Source organism: Musca autumnalis, unplaced genomic scaffold, assembly GCF_047663935.1.
Source record: "Musca autumnalis isolate F117 unplaced genomic scaffold, ASM4766393v1 scaffold_3, whole genome shotgun sequence".
Classification (NCBI taxonomy): domain Eukaryota; kingdom Metazoa; phylum Arthropoda; class Insecta; order Diptera; family Muscidae; genus Musca; species Musca autumnalis.
Window position 1 is genome coordinate 9121656 of NW_027411866.1, and position 22032 is coordinate 9143687.

At 33.6% G+C, this 22032-nt stretch overlaps 1 protein-coding gene across 50 annotated transcripts in view; it reads right to left on the reverse strand.

Annotated features, from left to right (window-relative positions):
- Positions 1 to 22032, reverse strand: part of para (sodium voltage-gated channel paralytic) — a 329221-nt gene that overhangs the window by 259378 nt on the left and 47811 nt on the right. The gene's annotated exons all lie outside the window — the stretch shown is intronic.

Sequence of the window (22032 nt, forward strand, 5' to 3'; positions counted from 1 at the left end):
GATAGTATATCCACTCCCCTTACCCCCGTCACAATTTACTGTATCTAAATAAAACAATCAACTTGATGTTGAATGGCATATCAGTAAATTTTAATGAATATTAATTATTTCATTGGAACAATAAAGCGTCAAATGAACTATATACCCACTTATTTTTTCATCAGTCATAAATATACACCCCCGCCACATACATACATATATATCAGACAGATATATGCAATTATTTTGTAGTCTATCATAATAAATTAATGACTACTTCGCATTCCCAAAGTTTAAGGGGGTGAAAGGGAGTGCAAAAAAAGGCAACTATAATTATTTATGTTTACTTGGGAAGGGATGAAAGGAGAAAACTAAAGACGAAGAAATGTGGCGCCTCTTGTTGTTGAAATTTATGACTTTGACATACTAAATTCTTCTTGGTAAGTAAGGGGAGATGATTAGAGAAAATAATTTATGATGACTTTGTGTTCCCTTTTTGGTGGATGTTATGGTGTGGTGAAAGTAAAAGCTTTTGCAGTATGTTACTTTTGACCAATTTGGGAAGTTTTACTTGTAGATATTATGGTGTGGTGAAAGTAAAGTTTTGTACAACAGAAAGCTGGTTTTGACTAATTTGTGGAGTTTTTCATTGTTGCAATTTATCTCATATTTGTCTGTTAATCACTCACAACAGTGATTATTATTGCTTAAGGAGTCTAGTTGAATTATGTTATTGGTAACACGTGTGCTTGAATTATTTGATGTGATTTTGAGATTATTAGAAAGGTTATCTAATACAATTGCTGCATTTTCTTTCTACAAACATGCCTGTTTATTTGTTAAAAAAATTATTAATTTTTATATAAATTTTTATTAATAAATGTGCATTATATTTCTTAGAAAGCTCTTATCGCATAATGCATGCATTTTAATGCTGATAACATTTAAGACACAATCATTGTCTCTATTCATTGCTGATGTTTAATTTGCTTGCTCCACACAATGACAACGAACAATCATTTGCTATTGAACTTAGCTTTGAAATTAGACCCTAGACCATAACCATTGATAAGAACAATTAATTAATAATTTAAACAAAAAATAAAGATGTTGTTTTAGTAAATCTAAAGCGAAAACAAATTGCGTTTTTATACCCTCAGCATTTATGCTAACGAGGGTATATACACTTTCATACGGGCAAAATGTGCCTCATCGAAATAATGGTTTTAGACCCCAAGTTTGTTTGGATGAAATGTGTTTCAGACAATTTGGAGTCGATTGAGCAATGTCCGTCCGTCTGTCTGTCTGTCTGGCTGGCTGGAGCGCACGATAACTCTCGAACGGATGAACCGATTCGGTTCAAATTTTGGTTTTCGTAATATTTTGCCCAAACTTAGTTTAAGTTCGAAGATGAGCTATATCGGTCCACTCCTTCCGGTACCTCCCCCACAAAAGTTCGAAAATGTTCGGAAAATTTGTACGCACGATAACTCTTGAAGGGAGTAACCGATTTGGTCCATACTTTGCCCATCATGGAGCGTGTACCAGACTTAGATCAGGTTTTAATATGGACTCAATCGGTCCACTCCGTCGGGTACCTCCCACACAAAATTTTGGAAAAGTTCAGTTTAGGAACATCTCTCGAATCACTTTGATTTTTGCTTTAGCAACTTGTATTCACTGCCCTCCATACGACGGTATAAGTTTCATCAGGGGCAAGTCCATACTTCCTGAGAAAATAGCCTGAAAGTTGCAAAAAAACCCTATGACACCGTGTGAGGAGGATGGAGGGCAAAATAACTCTCGAACAGGTCTGCCGATTCGGTCCAAAGTTTGGCCTTAGTAATATTTTGTCCAAACATAGTTTAAGTTCGAAGATAAGCCATATCGGTCCACTCCTTCAGGTACCTCCCCACAAAAGTTCAAAAATGTTCGAAAAAATTGTGCGTACGATAACTCTTGTAGAGAGTGGCCGAATTGGTCCATACTTTACACATCCTCATATATCTACCAGATATAGATCAGGTTCAAATATGGACTATATTTGTCCACTCCATCCGGTACCTCCCACACAAAATTTCGGATACATGTTCACTTTAAGACCTGCTTTCGAATCACTTTGATTTTTGTTGAAGCAACTTGCATTCGCTGCCTCAATTGGGATGTTATACACAGGCTGAGGGTATATCTCTGTCGGCAAAGCCGACTGATACTTTTTTACTTGTTTTATTTTATATTTGCTGTTTTTTAATGCTAAAGAATTTATGATGTCAAAGGTCTCGCACAAGATTTGAGCTCTAAAATAGAATAATATTATTATTGATAAGACAATTATAAATTCACACAGAGCATAGTATAGCCATAAGAACGAAAACAGATGTATGCCACATATGAACCAAAGTGAATGTTTTGAAAACTATAATTAGATAGAAAAGTTTTTATACCCTCAGACTAACGACGGTATATACAACCTGGTGATCTTCAAAATGGACAGGAGATAACATTTCCAAATATTGTTGTTGGTCCATATTTTCGTACAACCGCCACACAGTGGATCAGAATCGTTTTTTCATGGTCAAAATTCTGTAACTTTTAAAACGATAAAGATATTTTCACAATTCTTTTTTTGTTCGACAGATAACACAATCAGCTTTCCAATGCATCAATAAATATCAAATTCAAGCAGTTGTAGAGGAATTCAAGGTCAAAGATAAATTGTTGAGTTTTTTTTTTATATTTTGCATCAAAATATGGGTGTTTTTGAGTTTTTCATATGTCTTAGACTATTTAAAAAGGTCATACGTCATAAAACTACAAACAAAAATTAGACATTTTTTAAAACTTTTTGTTTTCGAAAAATTTAAAATTTGTTCAAAAGTCAAAAAAATATGCCATGGGTATTGATCAAACTCATATAACTCATATAAAAACTTATATATTTAAACAAGTAAGAACGGTGTTAAGTTCGGCCGGGCCGAACTTGTTATACCCTCCACCACAAGTTGTATTGAAGTAAAATGGAATAATTAGTTTCCTTTCGTGTATGAAGAAGACTTAATACTAAATTTCAGCAATTTCGGTAAAACAATGTGAGGCACCGTTCTATGGTGGCTATTTCAAAATTTCGATCTATACCGACAAATTTCTGACGGAAAGTTTTTAGACTCAAAGAAGACTAAATACCAAATTTCCTATATTTCGGTAAGAGAATGTGTCTAAAACTTAAAAAATACCTAAAATCAAGAAGTACGCTTCTATGGGGATATAGCAAGACGTGGACCTATACTGATAATACTCTTCTGGAATATTTTATAACTCTTGGAAGAGTAAATAACGAATTTCAGCCATTTCGGTGGAATATTGACGTCACAATCTTCAGTATTATGAAAATCGGGAGGTACTGTTCTAAGGGGGCTATATCGAAACGTGGACCTATACCGACGAATTTTACTCGGAAATGGGGCAACATGAAAGCTGTACAGACAACTTTCTGGCGAACAGTTTTATATCACATTGAAGACTAAATACCAAATTTCAGCCATTTTGGTGGAATATTGAAGCAACAATCTTCAAAATATGGAAAATCGGGAGGTACTGTTCTATGGGGGCTATATGAAGCCATGGACCGATACCAACAAAGTACTCGGGGAAAGTTTTAGTACCAAATTTCAGCCATTTCGGTGGGATATTGAGGTGACAACCTTCAAAATACCGAAAATCTGGAGGTACCATTCAATGGGAGCTATATGAAGGCGTAGACCGATACCGACAAAATTCTGGGCGAAAGTTTTATACCCCTAAAGAAGACTACATACCAAATTTCAGCCATTTTGGTAGGATAATGAAGCTAAAACCTTAAAAATACCGAAAATCGGGAGATACCGTTCTATGGGCACTATATCAAAACGTGGACCGATATATCCCATTTTCAATACCACCATCCTGCAAGTAACAAAAACTTCTGTACCAAATATTGACTCTCTATCTTTAGGACCGATACGGGCCGAGATAAACTAAATGTAGACAAAATATTAGGAGATCCAAAGTTTCCACCAAATTGTTTGTCCCGTTCAAGAGATATCAAGCATACCATTTTAGTGATATTTTTTAAATATTGGGGGGAGTACATGAAGTTTTGGACCGGTATTGCCCATCTTCGCACTGAAACTAAGTTTGGACAAAATATGACGAAGGCAAATTTTGGACCAAATCGGTTGAGCAGTACGTGAGTTATCGAAGTACATATGGTGCTATAGGGGGTTTTTTACACCGTTCGAGCTGTTTTCTCGAGAAGTAAGGATTTGCCCCTAAAAAACGTTTACCATCGTAATTGAGGCAGCGAATGCAAGTTGCTTCGACAAAAATCAAAGTGATTCGAGAACAGGTCTTAAAGTGAACTTATCCGAAATTGTGGGTGAGAGGTACCAGAAGGAGTAGACAAGTATAGTCCATATTCGAACTTGATCTATATCTGGTAGATATATTAAGATGTGCGAAGTATGGATTACATCGGTCACTCCCTTGAAGAGTTATCGTGCGCACATTTTTTTTCGAACATTTTTGAACTTTTTTAGGGGAGGTACCTGAAAGAGTGGACCGATATGGCTTATCTACGAACTTAAACAAAGTTTGGAAACAATATTACGAAGGCGAAATTTTGGCCGGAACCGGCATTTCCGTTTGAGAATTATCTTGCGCTTCCACCCATAAACATGGTGTCATAGGGTTTGTTTTTCAACTTTCAGGCTATTTTTTCAGGAAGTATGGACTTGCCCCTGAGGAAACTTGTACCTTCGTATAGGGGACAGTGAATACAAGTTGGTACAACAAAAACCAAGGCGATTCGAGAGCAGGTCCTAAACTGAACTTTTCCGAAATTTTGTGTGGGAGGTACTCGAAGGAGTTTACCGATTGAGCCCATATTGGAACCTCATCTAAGTCTGGTAGAAATTTCATAATGTGCAAAATATGGGCCAAATCGGTTACTCCCTTCAAGAGTTATCGTACGCACAAATTTTCCGAACATTTTCGAACTTCTGTGGGGGAGGTACCGGAAGGAGTGGACCGATATAATCCATCTTTGAACTTGAACTAAGTTTGGACAAAATATTACGAAAGCCAAATTTTGGACCGAATCGGCAGATCCGTTCGAGAGTTATCTTGCGCTGCAACCACTACACACGGTGTCATAGGGTTTTTTGTAACTTTCAGGCTATATTCTCAGGAAGTATGGACTTGCCCCTAATGAAACTTACAGCGTCGTATAGAGGACAGCGAATACAACTTGCGTAAACAAAAATCAAAGCGATTCGAGACCAGGTCCTGGACTGAACTTTTCCGAAATTATGTGTGGGAGGTACCCGAAGGAGTGGACCGATTGAGTCCTTATTGGAACCTAATCTAAGTTTGGCAGAAATTACACGATGTGCAAAGTATGGACCAAATCGGTTATTCCCTACAAGAGTTATCGTGCGCACAAGTTTTGCGACAATTTTTGAACATTTGTGGGGGAGGTACCTGAAGGAGTGGACCTATATGGCCATCTTCGAACTTAAATCGAATCTGGACAAAATATTTCGATACCCAAAATTTGAACCGAATCGATTGATCCGTTCGAGAGTTATCGTGCGCACCAGCCAGCCAGACAGACCGACAGACAGACAGACGGACATTGCTAGATCTACTAAAAATTGTCTGAAACGGATATCGTACAAACATACTTGGGGTCTAAAACCATTATTTTGATGAGGTACATTTTTGATCGTATCAAAGTGTAAATAACCTCTTTAGCCTAAAGGCTGAGGGTATAAAAATTAAAACAATATCTGTTACAGTTTCCGAAAAATAGCTATTTCTTTCTTCAAAAATATGCAAACATTAGGTATTTTCCAAAATTGGGAAAATATGTCGTCTTTAGGAGAACGCCACGCCCACACCTTCCAATATTTTTACCTAATTTTTCGGTTTCCTTAGTTTCAATATGTTTACTATAGATTGCCATATAGAAACTAACAATCGATGACAACAAAAATTAGGATTTTGGCCAGGAAAATCGATTTCTGAACCATTCTGCGCCGTAAAGTCGTAGCGAATTTATATATTAAAAGATGTTAGGCACATTTTCCGTCCGAATTATCTGTAATGTGAAATCGAAATCGAACTTTCTTTGGGCACAAAAATCCATTTTGGTGGCTAAAGTTGACGGAACGATTCTTTGGGGCTTCTTAAACATTGGGTTAGGTGTTGGATTACTAACTCACCACCGAAAAAAATGGACGAACTAAGTCGCCCTAATGTAGACGACCCTCGCAAAATGACCATAATATGTGAATTTGCAACTGGCAAGTCCACACACTTTATACAAACGTTGTAGTTTAGGAGCTAAATAAATTAATTAACTATGCTGATGGTTAGGCTAGGCCAAAATATGTTAGCAACGGTGCAACCACTACAATGTTACATATATATGTGGGTTTTCACCACAACAAAACTATGTCCTTGTTCTTTAACGGTTTGAATACCTTAAATGACGGATCTTCCAATATATTTGGATTTACTCTAGAAAATTAAAGCTTCAACTCCATATATGCCTTTATTATTCTTAAAATATTATCATCCTTAAGAGTAGTATCGCCCTCTAGTACAGAAAACCACCAAGTAACATTAGTGTTGACACGAACCACTAGCAATGCCTCTTAATGGTCAATATTCTTCATAATCATTAAAGAAGGACTTTTTACCCACTCAAAACCACTGTAAGAATATAAAATATTAAATAGAGGACCTTTTTTAAAATTAAAAACCTTTGCAGGGAGTTTCTACAAAATAAAATACCACAATTGGGGTATTATATTCCACAGAAGGGGTAAATAGCTCCGTAGTCATGTTCTAAAAGAATTTCTGCATTATATTTTTGTAGAATCTTTTGCTGATAGGAAGAACTTCAGAAAGGACTTTTATAGAATGTGATGAACTACTATGGAATATCCCTTCGAAGTTAATATATTCTGAAGAAGCCTTCTTCCTATTCAATAGCATAACCATATGTATGTCTCAGAACCATATGTATGTCTCCTTTCACAAGAAAGCCCCTTGGGATGACTTTTATTCTATGAAAGAACACTTTGAATGTTTTCCATTCTACAAAAGTACCCCCCGAAGATCTTCTCATTAATAAAGGGTCCCCACTATCTTTGAAGTATTGGTCCGTAACGGGCACATATTTCCAATATTTTTAAAATGTATGAAGTTGTGGTAGATACAAGAGAAACGAATCTATTCCAAAGTTCTAAAGATTCAATCATAAATCATAACTATAATCTGCTACTTTGAGGTGGTACCTCTGAGCGTATGATTGTTATTAATTACGGAATAGTTTTACAAAATCTCATATAACTCGGAAACTACATGACCGATTTAAAAATAAAAATCGATTTCGAAAGGAAAGATATTAGGGTATCAAAAACAAGTTTAAAGAATGTAAATTTTTTGACAAAATATTGAGCTAATTTAAAGAAATATTGTAAATTAAAAATCCTTAAAATATGTTTTAGAGAATTCATATTTATTGGCCAAATATTTTCCACATATTCAGTTGCCAGAAGTATTAAATACCAAAGACTCGAATCTATTCAACAGTTCCAAAAATTCAATGCTAAATCATAGTTAGAATCTATTTATTTTAATTGGTAGCTCTGAGCGTATGATTGTTATTAATTTTGGGGTTGTTTCACAAAACCTCCTACAACTCGGAAACCAAAGCGACAACTTCTAACAATAAAAACAGATTTGGAAAGCTAAAACATCAGGACGCACAATATAGGTATATGTATATGAATTCCGTCGCAAAATATTCAGATATGTTGAACAAATTCTAACACTTTAAACAGTGGGAGAATATTTCTTTTAGAATTCGTATTTGTTGGTCATGCATTTTCCATATATTCGGATGTCTGAAGTTTTGGTAGATGCCAAAGAAGTGATTCTAATCAAAAGTTCTAATGATTCAATGAGAAGTCGTAGTTCGAATATATTTCTTTTAGTTGGTACCTCTGAGCGTATGATTGTTATTAAATATGGGGTACTTTTGCAAAAACTCATATAACTCGGAAACTACATGACCGATTTAAAAAAAGAAAATAGATTTGAAGAGGTAAGACATCAGGAAATCAAATACAAGTTTAAAGAATATACATTTCTTTACATTATATTGAGGTAACTTAAAGAAATGTTGTGAATTATAAATCCTTAAAATATATTTTGAGAATTCGTCTTTATTGGTGAAATATTTTGCACATATTCAGTTGCCAGAAGTTGCATTAAATACCAAAGACTCGAATCTATTCAACAACTCCAAAAATTCAATGCTAAATCATAGTAAGAATCTATTTATTTTAGTTGGTAGCTCTGAGCGTATGATTGTTATTAATTATGGGGTTGTTTCACAAAAACTCCTACAAGTCGGAAACCAAAGCCACAATTTTAACAATAAAAAGAGATTTCGAAAGCTAAGACATCAGGACGAACAACATGTATATGAATTCCATCGCAAAATATTCAAATATTGTTAACAAATTCTAAAACTTTAAAAAGTGGGAACATATATCATTGAGAATTTGTTTTTATGGACCACATATCTTCCATATTTTTATCTGTCTAAAGTTGTGGTAGATACCAGAGAAGCGAATCTGTTCAGAAGTTCTAAAGATTCAATGCTAAATCATAGTTAAATCATTTCCTTGAGTTGGTACCTCTGAGCGTATGATTGTTAATTATTATTGGGTCGTTTCACTATAATCCCTATAACTAGAAAACTAAAGGCACGATCTTAAAAATAAAAACCGATTTCGAAAGGTAAGATATCGGGACATTCTACACCAATATAAGTATAGATATTCCATTAGAAATAATTTAGTTATGGGGAAGAAATTCTAAGAGTTAATAAATGGAAAATTATATCTTTGAGAATTCGTATTTGTCGGTCACACTTTTCCCATTTATTTAGATGTGGGAAGTTGTGGTAGATAGAAGTAATTCTAAACGAACGTTTCAAAGATTCTATGTATAATCATAGTTACATTCTGGTAAATCTGACCGAACGTTGTAAAGATTCTATGTATAATCATAGTTACATTCTATTTTTTATAATAAGAACCATTGAGCGTATGATTGTTATAAATTACTGATTAGTTTTACAATAATCCTTATAACTTGGAAACTAAAAGTTCGCTTTTAAAAATAAAAACACAGTTCTAAAGTTAAGACATCAAGACATCCATAAAAGTATACATACTTCCCATTGCATAACATTTAGATATGGCGAAGAAATGCAGAATAATATAAAAAGTGGGAAAATTTTTCTTTGAGAATTTGTACTTTTCGGCTACACATTTTTTATATATTCAGATGTTGAAAGTTGTGGGAGATTTCACAGAACAGAATCTGTTGAAAAGATTCAAAAATCTATGTAAAATCCTAATTTGAATATATTTTTTTTAATTGGTACCAATGAGCGTATGATTGCTATTAATTACTGGGCAGTTTTACAAAAATCCCTACAATTCGGAAACTAAAGGTAGGAATTTAAAAATAAAAACAGATTTCGAACGGTGAAACCTCTGGACACCAAATACAAATCTAAATTTAGACATTCAATTAAAACATATTTAGCTAAATTGAAGAAATTCTGGAAACTATAAATTGCAAAAAAAAAGGTAGCTGATGGCCGTTGTAGCCAATGCTATGCCTTATTAACATTGTATTTACTACAACTTAATATAATAATAAAATAAAAAAAAAAATAAATTGCAAAAATATATTTTTGAGAATTTGTCTTAATCGGTAAAATATTTCCCATCTACTTAGATATCGAAAGTTTTGTTTTATGTTAAAGAATCAAATCTATTCAAAAGATTTAAAGAATCAATACAACATCATAGTTAGAATCTATATTTCTTTGAGTTGGTACAGATGAGCGTATGATTATTATTAATTATGGGATGATTTCACAAAAAGCTATAATTATTGCGGTCCTAAAGGCGTAATTTTAAAATGAAAAATAGACTTCATAAGATTAGATATCAGTTCATCCAATCCACATTCGTGGAATGTACACTCTTTACAAAATATTTAGCTACCATAACAATCGGCAAATTAAAAATCCTAAAATTACATTTTTAAGAATTCGCCTTTAATGACCACATATTGTGCACACATACACGTGTCTGAAGTTGTACTAGACGTCATAGAATCAAATCTCTTCAAATGTTCTTATTTTTCAATGTTGAATCCTATTTAGAATCGATTTCTTTGAGTTGGTACCTCTGAGCGTATGATTGTTATTAATTATTGAACAGTTTCACAAAATTTGCTATAATTGCGAAACGAAAGGGGCGATTTTAAAATGAAAATTAAATTGTACAAGGTAAGATATCAGAGCACATTCATGGAATGTACACTTCTTAGAATCAAATCTATTCAAATATTCTTATTTTTCTATGTTGACTTCTATTTAGAATCGATTTCTTTGATTTGGTACATCTGAGCGTATGATTGTTATTAATTATTGGACAGTTTCACAAAATTTGGTATAATTGTGAAACGAAAGGGCCGATTTTAAAATGAAAATTAAATTGTATAAGGTAAGATATCAGGGCATCTAATCAATATCTAAGAAACGTACACTTCTTTACAAACTTCTTAGTTACCTTGAAGAAATTCTGTAAATTATTTATCTTAAAAAAATCTTGTTAAAAATTATTTATCACTGGTCACATATTTTCCAAATATTCAGATTTCTGAAGTTGCCTTAGAAGCCAAAGACTCTAATCTTTTAAAAAGTTCTAAAGATTTCATATTAAATTACAGTTTGAATATATTTCTTTGATTTTGGTCCGCTGGAATGTACACTAGAGTGGGGCGATTTGAACACCATCACGGGCGCCTGGAGTTTCTGATTCTTGGGATTGTACTGAGCAAAAAAGTCAACTAGACCATATGTCTACGGTGAAAATCGAGAACCCGGATTTTGACTTGAAGTGTTTTTTCAAGGATTTTTGAATATTTTGGAATATAACAACCAAACCAATGAGATTTTCGATCTAATACAAAGACAAAAATTGTAGACAAGACAATTATAAATAACTCTCTAGTACGTCGCAAAAGCATTGGAACGCTCCTTCAGGTAGTTATGGCCTCGAGAAGGTGCACATTTTTCGGAAAATATCGATAAACGACACTGTGCTACAAAATGGAACTCAAAGTCAGTGGGTGGAAAATTTCTTTTGGAGATGAAAGCCCTTGGTGAGTGTACTGAAAACCCAAAAGGGAATTTTCGCCATAGGTCAAGTTTCCGAGATATTGCGTGATTAATGGTTTAATTTTGGCCCCTTAATTTGTGATCAAATAGCTTTATATCTCTCTAAAGCGTTATTGTAGCTTTATTTTGACATTACATGTCTTCTGTCAAATCGAATGGTGAATCTTTTTGTAGAATATTTCATTCCTCTAACTCAATTCCTTTCATGTCCTTTTCATACTTTATTTTTTGAGCCGTAGTAAAAGTACCACAAGGCGAGATTTTACAGCATCCAAATATTCTACAAAAATGTTGTTCAGAAGATTTTAGGTACGGTTCTCATTGATGAACAATCGATATTTCCCCGTTTTCATGGTCCTTTTTGACATTTTACCGGTTTTTGTTCAGAAAACTATGTTTTGTTTTTATGTATATTCGTTATTGAAATACTGAAATACTTACCATAAATAGAACTTGTAATGACGAACACGTTAATAACAAATTTTATTGGAGGAAAGATCCGGCTATCTAAATTTTTGAACCGGATATTCTGATATTAAAACCGATTTCGGAACCGGTTTTAAGTAACCGATAAACCGAATATGTATATCATTAGAAAGCTAATAAAATGGTGAATCAAATGACGGCAAGTAGCTGATTACAACTTTGTTGGTTACGAAGCTTTTCAAAATAAATATTGAACAAAACAACAAACATAGTTTTGGATAAAATGTAGGAAAAATAAGAAATAGAACATTTTGTAATTCTGCGCTATGGAAAAATGAAAAAATGAGTTATGGCGAAATTAATTCGTTCTTGATGAACTTTAAGTGCATGATAAAAAACAACAACATAACACAAATTCATCTCGCCATAACTCAGAAGTTTGACCTATGACATAAATGCCTTTCCAGATTTATAATATTATCTTCGACTTTCATCGCCAAAAAGAACCCAGTGATATTTTACATCAAAATCGGTTTAAGAACGCGGTTTTTTTGTTCTAGCTTCGTAACCAACAAAGTTGTAATCAGCTACTTGCTGTCATTTGATTGACCATTTTATTAGCTTTCTAATGATATACACATACGGTTAATCGGATACTTAAAACCGGTTCCAAAATCGGTTTTAATATCAGAATATCCGGTTCAAAAATTTAGATACCGGATCTTTCCTCCAATAAAATTTGTTATTAACGTGTTCGTCATTACAAGAGCTTTTTATGGTAAGTATTTCAGTATTTCAATAACGAATATACATAAAAACAAAACATAGTTTTCTGAACAAAAACCGGTAAAATGTCAAAAAGGACCATGAAAACGGGGAAATATCGATTGGTCATCAATGAGAACCGTACCTAAAATCTTCTGAACAATATTTTTGTAGAATATTTGGATGCTGTAAAATCTCGTCTTGTGGTACTTTTACTACGGTTCAAAAAATAAAGGACGAAAAGGACATGAAAGGAATTGAGTTAGAGGGATGAAATATTCTACAAAAAGATTCATCATTCGATTTGACTGAAGACATGTAATGTCAAAATGAAGCTACAATAACGCTTTAGAGAGATATAAAGCTATTTGTTCACATATTAAGGGGCCAAAATTAAACCATTAATCACGCAATATATCGGAAACTTGACCTATGGTGAAAATTTCCTTTTGGGTTCTCAGTACACTCACCAAGGGCTTTCATCTCCAAAAGAAATTTTGTTATTAATTATTGGACAGTTTCACAAAATTGGCTATAATTCTGAAACGAAAGGGGCGATTTTAAAATGAAAATTAAATTTTATAAGGTAAGATATCAGGGCATCTAATCAATATCTAAGAAACGTACCCTTCTTTACAAAATTCATAGCTACCTTGAAGAAATTCTGTAAATTTTAGATCCTCGAAAATATATTTTTGAGAATTTGCTCCTATAACTCCCAAACCTAAAGTGTCAATTTGAAATTGTAATTCGATTTCAGAAAGTAAGACAACAGGCACAATCAGATTCAGTACAAACTTATTTACTTGCACTCCTTTCTAAAAATTATTTGCTAATTTGAAGAAATTCTGTAAATTATAAATCGTAAAACTATTTTTTTTTTGAGAATTACTCTTTTTTGGGCAAACAATTTCCCTGTATTCAGGCGTCTGAAATTGTGTTAGATCTCAAATAATCGAATCTATTCAAAAGTACGACAGATTCCATGCTATATCAAAGGTTGAATCTATTTCCTTCAGAGGGTACAGTAGAGCGTATGATTGTTATTATTTAGTGGCTAGTTTAAACAAAACCGCTTTAATTCCGGATCTAATAGCCCGATTTTAAAAAGGAAAATTGATTTTAGAACGTAAGACATTACAATACACAGTCAACATAAAGGTACGTGCAGGGCTTTAAAGTATGTTATTTTTCACATATTCAAATGTTCACTTAGATTAAAAAAATGTTTTTTTTTTTTAAAGTCCTAAGGATTCCTTGATAAATCATAGTAAGAATAACTGGTCTGGTATTTTCTTAAAATTGTCAAAATTTCAAAAATAATAGACTCTTGCAGATTCTGGAACAGAGAACAAGAGTTTGGTAATAATTCGAAGGAATTTGAATTCGAATCGTCTTAGAGAAACATTTTAATAATTTTGTTTGTGATTCTGAAACAGATCAATTGTTTTCAGTCAAACAAAAATTGTCTACAATAACAAGAGTTTGGTAATAATTCGAAGGAATTTCAATTCGAATCGTCTTAGAGAAACATTTTAAAAATTTTGTTCGGGCGTCAACCTTGGCAATTTTCTCAGTTCTAAGTTTCGCACTGTTTTTCCGTTTTCAAAAGTATAAACCTGTACGGCACATTTAATTTAACACATAGTTTTGAGATTTCTTTTAATATTGAAATGAAATGTAAAAACATTTTATATCACAGTGATACACCTCCCCTTCCCCTTTCCTTGACCTGTCATCTCTAGTTTTCTTTTATTACCTTTTCACACCTTTATTCTTCTCTCATTTCTTTTCTTTATCACTGACATTTCGTTAACGATGATTCTCTTGTCTCCGGGTTTTTGTTTTCAGATTTCATTTTAAAAGTTCGTTTCCTGTATTCACTTGGCCATAAGTTTCGTTAAGTTTTGCTCACTAGATGTTCTTGTTGCCTGTTTCCTTTTCACATTTTAATTCATAACACAACTGTCAGAAAATATTACAGCAGCAGCCCCGAGATGCTCAGTGCGCACAAAAAGAATCTTCGATACTATTCTCTTCCTCTCACTCATGTTTCAAATGAGAGATGTTGTGATATGTGAGATGAGAAAATGTTAGAATACCACATATTGTGATATTGTTGTTGTTGTATTCCCTTCAACTTGAATTGAAGAAAATTTAAATGAAAAACACATTGGCCAAGTACCAATTTCAAACATACGCACAATGTGTAACTGTAACAGGGTACACAAACACACACATGTGTAATTGTAATGTCTTACCAAGTTATTTTGTGTGCGAAAATGTGTATGTGTCTTGCAAAGGAAACATGTGTTCCCAGAGATTGTTGAATAAGCGATTTTTCATATTCGTGTGGTTTTGTTTTTTCCTTTAAACCACAAATAAGGAGATATGAATACTAAACCATTAATATTGAAATGTATGCGGAAAACTTCTAGAACTGGCCTAATTTTTGTAATGAAACTAAAAATGTGGTTTAGATTAAAGATAAACATTTTTTCCAAAGGTTAAAGTTGATGCTCAAAACTGTAAAGTGAACCTTTTGAATGGGAAAATCCCTAATTCCCAATAATGGATAGTCCCAATTTACATTAGGCGAGTTTACTTGCGGCAATTGTCAGTTTGTAGGTGAGAGAGGGTGCTGAGAGACAAAGGGTTACCATATGCCTCACCTCTCTCTCCTACAAAATGACAATTGCCGCAAGTAAACTCGCCCAATGTAAATTGGGACATAGGAAACTATGCATAAGCTAAAGGGCATTTTTGACTCTGTTCAAAATTTAATGTTGTCTGGCCTGGGAGTCGAACCGTAGCATTCAGGCGAGTGTGGTTGTCATTATACCACTCGATCCAAATCTTTGAAAATACCTACCATGCTACGGGAAAGGGAAACATTAAAACTTTGATGGAAGTCCTTAAAATGAAGAAGATCCTGCTCCCAAATGAACTCTCAGTAGTCTTTGGAAGTCTATCAAAGCTGTTGTCCAAAGAAAAGAAACATTATACATTGACAGTTTGTTAACTTGAGTAATCAGTTGATGCTCTTAGGCTTTAGTCTTCGAAAACTGTTTTTCTTTTTTAAATCGCTTTTTTAGTTCCCGAGATATAGGGATTTCTGTAAAACCACCCTGTAATTAATAACAATCATACGCACAATGGTACCAATTAAACAAATAGATTATAAGTATGATTTTCCATAGAATCTTTGGAACTTTTGAACAGATTCGATTCTTTGGCAGCTATTACAACTTCACTTAATTATTAAATAACAAATTTTTGAATTATAAAGGCGAATTGTCACAAATATATGTTTACGATTTATTTTCACAGAATTTCTTTGCCATAGCAAAATATTAATAATAAACTTTATGTGTATACTTTTGCATTGTATGCCCCGGTGTCATATGTTTTGAAACCTGAATTTCTCTAAAAGCCTTTCTTCTATTTCTTGAGTTATCAGTGTTTTCCTAAAAGTATCCAGTAATTAATAACAATCATACGCTCTTCGGTACCAATTGTAAAGGCCCCCACTCATTTATCAGTTTGTGCCGTCAGTCCGATGAACCCTTTCTGTATGTGTGACTGACAAGTGTGTAGCACGAACCATCAGTCAAGTCTAAAAATCTTGAATTTCTCCTTCAAAAATGAATGAATTCTACGTTTTTTGTGTTCCAACACCAACATTATTTTCTGTTTTTCAAAATTATTTATTGACAATTTGAAAATAAACACAATTCACCTAGACTGATGGGGGTTCATTTTGAAATCAAAACTATTTTGATTTTCATCAGTCTTGGAAAACTCACACATACATTCTCAAAATTTCAAAAATTTACACATACTACCATAAATGCTGGCAGTCAGACTGACTAATGAGTGGGGGCCTTAAGAAATAAAACATTTTAACATAATAATATAATAATTGTTCCATAGAAATGCCAGAAGAGATAATGGAGACTTCAAGGGGACAGTTGAACAGATTCGATTATTTGGCATTAAACACAACTTCATGGGTAGTATTTGACCAACAGGGCCCAATTCCCCCCGAATAGATTTTTGCGATGTGCAATTTACACAATTTTTTCAACTAAGCTAAATATTTTTTTATTTATTTATTTTAAAATATTAATTCTATATCTAGTTTTACATAGATTCCTAAAAACTTTGGTTCAGATTTTTCCTTGGTACACAGAAGAACTTTTAAGGTGTTTTTTAACAGTCCGAAGGAATTTTAAACTATTCTCTTGTAGGCAGAAGACCTTTTAAACCCTTCTATAGCAAACAGAAGACCTTCTAAAGTCTTCTCTGGTAGACAGAAGATCTTCCACAGCCTTCTTTAATAGACAGAAGACCTATTAAGGCCTTCTATAGCAGGAAGCTTTCTAAGGTCTTCTCTAGCAGAGACCTTTTAAGGTCTTCTCTACTAGACGGAAGATCATTTAAGACCTTCTATAGTAGGTAGAAGACCTTTTCAGCTATTTTCTAGTAGGCGGAAGATCCTTGAAGGTATTCTCTTGTAGACAGAAGACCTTTTTAAACCCTTCTTTAGCTAACAGAAGACATTCTAAGACCTTTTCTAGTAGACAGAAGACCTTTTAAGGTTTTCTTTAATAGACAGAAGTCCTTTTAAGGTATTCTCTAGTATACAGACGACTTTTTTATGTCTTCCTTAGTTCAGAGAAGACCTTTTAAGGCCTTCCTTAGCAGACAGGAAACTTTTTAAGGTCTTCTCTAGCAGAGAGACGACCTTTTGAGGTCTTCTTTAATAGACATAAAAACTTTCAAGGTATTCTCTAGTAGACCGAAGATCTTTTAAGGTTTTCTTTAATAGACAGAAGCCCTTTTAAGGTATTCTCTAGTAAACAGAAGACAGGAAACTTTTTAAGGTCTTTTTTAGCAGAGAGAAGACCTTTCAAGGTCTTCTTTAATAGACATAAGAATTTTCAACGTATTCTCTAGTAGACAGAAGACCGTTTAAAGTATTCTATAGAAAAAAAGATCTTCTAAGGTCTTCTCTAGTAGGCAGAGAACTTTCCAAAGCCTTCTTCAATAGACAGAAGATCTCTTAAGTTATTTTCTAGTATACAGACGACTTTTTAAAGTCTTCCTTAGTACAGAAAAGACTTTTAAGGTATTCTTTAGCAGACAGGAAACTTTCTAAGGTCTTCTCTAGCAGAGACCTTTTAAGACTTCTATAGTAGACGAAAGATCACAAGATATTTTAAAGTATGCCTTAGTACATAGAAGACCTTTTAAGGCCTTCTAAAGTCTTCTAAAATAGACAGAAAATCGTTTAAGGACTTCCTTGGTACACAGAAGAACTTTTAAGGTGTTTTTTGACAGTCCGAAGGAATTTTAAACTATTCTCTTGTAGGCAGAATACCTTTTAAACCCTTCTATAGCAAACAGAAGATCTTCTAAAGTCTTCTCTGGTAGACAGAAGATCTTCCACAGCCTTCTTTAATAGACAGAAGACCTATTAAGGTAATGTGTAGTAGACAGACGACTTTTTAAAGTCTTCCTACGTACAGAAAAGAGCTTTTAAGGCCTTCTATAGCAGGAAGCTTTCTAAGGTCTTCTCTAGCAGAGACCTTTTAAGGTCTTCTCTACTAGACGGAAGATCATTTAAGACCTTCTATAGTAGGTAGAAGACCTTTTCAGTTATTTTCTAGTAGGCGGGAGATCCTTGAAGGTATTCTCTTGTAGACAGAATACCTTTTTAAACCCTTCTTTAGCTAACAGAAGACATTCTAAGGCCTTCTCTAGTAGACAGAGGACCTCTTAAGGTAATTTCTAGTAGACAGAAGACTTTTTAAAGTCTTACTTAGATCAGAGAACACCTTTTAAGGCCTTCTTTAATATACATAAGAACTTTCAAGGTATTCTCTAGTAGACCGAAGACCTTTTAAAGTCTTCTTTAATAGACAGAAGGCCTTTTAAGGTCTTCTTCAATAGACAGAATACTTTTTAAAGTCTTCTTTAATAGACAGGAGACTTATTACGGTATTGCCTAGTAGACAGAAGACTTTTTAAAGTCTTTCTTAGTACAGAGAAGAGCTTTTAGGGCCTTCTATAGCAGACAGGAAACTTTTTAAGGTCTTCTCTAGCATCATTTAAGGCCTCCTATAGTAGACTGAAGACCATTTAATGTATTCTCTAGTAGACGGAAAATATTTGAAGGTATTCTCTGGTGGACAGAAGACCTTTTAAACCTTTCAATAGCAAACAAAAGATATTCTAAGGCCTTCTCTGGTAGACAGAAGACCTTCTAAAACCTTCTTCAATCGACAGAATACCTCTTAAGGTATTCAGAAGACTTTTTAAAGTCTTCCTTAGTACAGAGAAGATCTTTCAAGGCCTTCTATAGCACACAGGAAACTTTTAAGGTCTTCTCTAGCAGAGACCTGTTATATTTTCTAGTAGACAGAAGATCATTTAGAGCCTTCTATAGTAGACAGAAGACCATTTTAGGTATTCTTTAGTAGACAGAAGACCTTTTAAACTCTTCTATAGCAAACAAAAAATCCTCTAAGGCCTTCTCTAGTAAACAGAACACCTTCCAATGCCCTCTATAATAGACAGAACATATTTTAAGGCATGTATTTTCTAGTAGACAGAACACTTTTTAAAGTCTTCCTTAGTGCAGAGAAGATTTTTTAAGGCCTTCGGTAGCAGACAGGAAACGTTTTAAGGTCTTCTCTAGCAGAGAGACAGAAGACTTTTTAAAGTCTTCCTTAGTACAGAGAAGACCTTTTAAGGCTTTCTATAGCAGACAGGAAACTTTTTAAGGTGTTCTCTAAAAGACAGAAGACTTTTTAAGATATTTTCTGGTATATAGAAGACTTTTTAAGGTCTTCTCTAGTAGACAGACGTATTATATAGTACATAGAAGACCACTTAAGGCCTTCAATAGTAGACAGAAGACCTTTTAAACTATTCTCTATTAAACAAAAGATTTTTAAGGTTTTCTTAAGTACAGAGGAGAACTTTTAAGACCTGCTTTTGTAAACAGAAGGTCTTCAAGGTATTCTCTAGTAGACAGAAGACCTTTTAAAGCCATCTATAGCAGAGAGAATACCTCTTAAGATATTTTCTAGTATACAGAAGACTTTTTAAAGTCTTCCGTAGTAGAGAGGCCTTCTATAGGCCTTCTATAGCAGACAGGAAACATTTTAAGGTGTTCTCTAGCAGAGAGAAGAACTTTTAAGGTCTTCTTTAATAGACATAACAATTTCCAAGGTATTCTCCAGTAGACCGAAGACCTTTTAAGGCCTTCTATAGCACACAGGAAACTTTTTAAGGTCTTCATAACAGAGACCTTTTATATTTTCTAGTAGACAGAAGATCATTTAGGGCCTTCTATAGCAGACAGAAGACCTTTTAAACTCTTCTATAGCAAACAAAAGATCTTCTAAGGCCTTCTTTAGTAGACAGAAGACTTTCCAAAGCCTTCATTAATAGACCGAAGACCTCTTAAGGTATTTTCTGATGGACAGAAGTTTTTAAAGTCTTCCTTAATACAGAGAAGATTTTTTAAGGCCTTCTATACCAGACAGGAAACTTTTTAAGGTCTTCTCTAGCAGAGAGACAGATGACTTTTTAAAGTCTTAGGTAACTTTTAGAAAAGACCTTTTAAGGACTTCTTAATAAACAGAAGACTTTTTAAGATATTTTCTGGTATATAGAAGACTTTTTAAGGTCTTCTCTAGAAGAAATTTTAAGGTCTTCTATAGTACACAGAAGACCATTTAAGGCCTTCAATAGTAGACAGAAGACCTTTTAAACTGTTCTCTAGTAAAGAGAAGATTTTTTAAGGATTTCTTAAGTACAGAGGAGCACTTTTAGGACCTTCTATTGTAAGCAGAAGGTCTTCAAGGTATTCTCTAGTAGACAGAAGACCTTTATAAGCCTTCTATAGCAGACAAAATACCTTTTAAGGTCATCCCTAGAATACAGAAGACCTTTTAAATTCTTCTTAGGTCTTTTCTAGAATACTGAAGGATTTTTAAGGTCTTCTACAATAGATAGATCTACCACATTTGCTAAGTACTATATTTCAGCCGCGTCAAACTCGGCGATAAATGGAATCGTACTGCATAGGTTTTCCCATTTCTCGTCGCTATTGATCCTGGGAAATAGTTTTTGTTTCAAATTTGTATATATTGTACCTCTTTTCAATTGTTTGGTATCTCTTGTGCCAGAATATGAAAATTTTCATGAAAATGGTTTGAGCTGGTAAGAAGGGAGAACGGGAGCTCCTTCACATCCTCTCTCCCCTAAAAGCTAAAATATTTGCATGTGTTATTTTCAGTGTCTGGCACAAGAGTATAAGACTCTATTGGACAGGACGACTTTGTTTTTTTTTTTTTTTTTTTTTTTTTGTATAACCGTTTTCATATCTTACGGGACGATTCTTAAATCCCTACAAACTAATCAAATTTTTACAAAATAGTATTAGAATGCATAATTTATAATCCAAGGGACCGCTTCTTTTACCTATTAGCGGCTTTTTTTATTTATCAGGTTTAGAATATTCAGTTTCTTAATGGGAGACGAATGGGTGCCACCGTGGTGCAATGGTATGCACACCCGCCTTGCACACATAGGGTCGTCAGGCAACATCAAAACATTTTTCAACGGTGACAATATACCCCTCAGTAATGTTGGCGACATTTCCTGAGTATTTCAGCCATGTAAAACTTCTCTACAAAAGTGATGGCTTAGACACGCCGTTCGGACCCGGCAATAAACTGTAGGTCCCATATCATTGAGCTAATATTAATCGGGGTGCAGAGAGAAGTCTCCCTTGTCCCTTATGGGATGTTTGTAGAACAATTATATAATGGGGGACGAATTATCGGAAATTCCACTGTATTTAAATTTTCGGAAATCAAATTAATTTTCCAAAAAAAAATAATATTAAAAATGATCTTCGCCTAATAGGCAAAATTTTCAAGTCGTTAATTTTCATTTTATTGAGCACTTTTCTAAATAAACTCTATTGAAATTAGCGGTTTTGAATATTTTAAAAATTTAAAATAAACGTATAGCCTTTTTTCTAGACTATTCAAAACTAAATTTGTTTGAACTACTACCAAACTCTTGTTAAATCGATTTTTTTAGAAAATAAGAAGTTTGGTTGTAATTTCTGAGAGAACTAGGCCATTAATTTATACAAAATATATAAAACAAATTATCTCAACTTACATATGTTATCATTGTTATAAAAGAAACCAACTTCTAAATGTCCTACAAAGAATTTGTACATATATTTTAATAACATTAACATTAATAATTTAGTAATGTTAATAACATAGCATGTCATCTACATTGAATTCGCTTTAATTTCTACGAAGACATTTTTATTCACTGGAAAGAATCATATAACTGTTATACACAGCACATATAAGATATATTTAAGTGTCACAAAAGGCGTATAACAACCGTGTATATCACCATACACATTCTTGACAATAACTGTCACGTATTTTCTACTTCTTTTCTCCGTTGTTTGCCAATGGCAAGAATAAACTAATAAAAATAAA